The following is a 1,343-nucleotide window of genomic DNA, read 5'->3' as shown; positions in this document are numbered from 1 at the left end:
GAACTTCCTGGGATTTCCCGGTGTTTCTCCGTGCTTCCACGTCCGTTTTCAGTCGATTATGATGGCGCACGGCACCCCACTTCACAAATAACAGATAATCAGCTCCGGAGTGGCCGCTGCAAGCTGCGTCGCGCCGCCATCTCGGATCTTTCCAAGTTGTTCCGCATGCAAGGATAAGTGCCAGGAGGGAGATCGGTGGGAATGAATGGACAAGGGAGTCGCGTCGGGAGCGATCTACGCGGAAAGCAGAAAGAGGGGGGAGGGAAAGATGTGTTTGGTAGTGGGATCCCGTTGGTGGTGGCGGAAGTTACGGAGAATTATACGTTGGACCTGGAGGCTGGTGGGGTGGTAGGTGAGGACAAGGGGAACCCTATCCCGAGTGGGGTGGCGAGCGGATGGGGTGAGGGCATGGGAGTTGGAAATGGGAGAGATGCGTTTCAGAGCAGAGGTGATGGTGGACGAAGGGAAGCCCCTTTGTTTAAAAAAGGAAGACATCTCCTTCGTCCTGGAATGAAAAGCCTCATCCTGAGAGCAGATGCGACGGAGACGGAGGAAATGCGAGAAGGGGATTGCATTTTTGCAAGAGACAGGGTGGGAAGAGGAATAGTCCAGGTAGCTGTGAGAGTCTGTAGGCTTATAATAGATAAGCCGTCTCAAAAGATGGAGACAGAAAGATAATGAAAGGGGAGGGAGGAGTCGGAAATGGACCAGATAAATTTGAGGACAGGGTGAAAGTTGGAGGCAAAGTTAATGAAGTCAACGAGCTCAGCATGCGTGCAGGAGGCACCGCCAATGCAGCGAAGGAAAAGAAGGGGATGGATACCGGTATAGACTTGGAACATGGGCTGTTCCACAAAGCCAACAAAAAGGCAGGCATAACTGGGACCCATGCGTGTGCCCATGGCTACACCCTTGGTTTGGAAGAAGTGGGAGGAGGCAAAGGAGAAATGATTGAGAGTAAGAACTAATCCGCTGGACGGAGGAGACTGGTGGTAGAGGGGAATAGGTTAGGTCTGGAATCCAAAAAGAAGCGGAGATCTTCGAGACCTTCCTGGTGGGGGATGGAGGTATATGAGGACTGACCGTCCATGGTGAAAATAAAGCAGTGGGGGCGAGGGAACTTAAAATCTTTGAAAAAATCCAAAAGTTTGTGAGAAGTGTCACGAAAATACATGGGAAGGGATTGAACAAGGAGGGATAAGACGGTGTCAAGGTTTGCAGAAATGAGTTCGGTGGGGCAGGAGCAATCTGAGACAATGGGTCTACCTGGACAGGCAGGTTCCGAGGCCCCGCCCCCTTACCTGGTGACGCGCTGGCGAAATCGCGCATGCTCAGTGCGGGAA

This window comes from Hypanus sabinus, unplaced genomic scaffold (genome assembly GCF_030144855.1).
Source record: "Hypanus sabinus isolate sHypSab1 unplaced genomic scaffold, sHypSab1.hap1 scaffold_662, whole genome shotgun sequence".
In the NCBI taxonomy this organism is placed as follows: domain Eukaryota; kingdom Metazoa; phylum Chordata; class Chondrichthyes; order Myliobatiformes; family Dasyatidae; genus Hypanus; species Hypanus sabinus.
Note: the sequence above shows the minus strand (reverse complement) of the source record.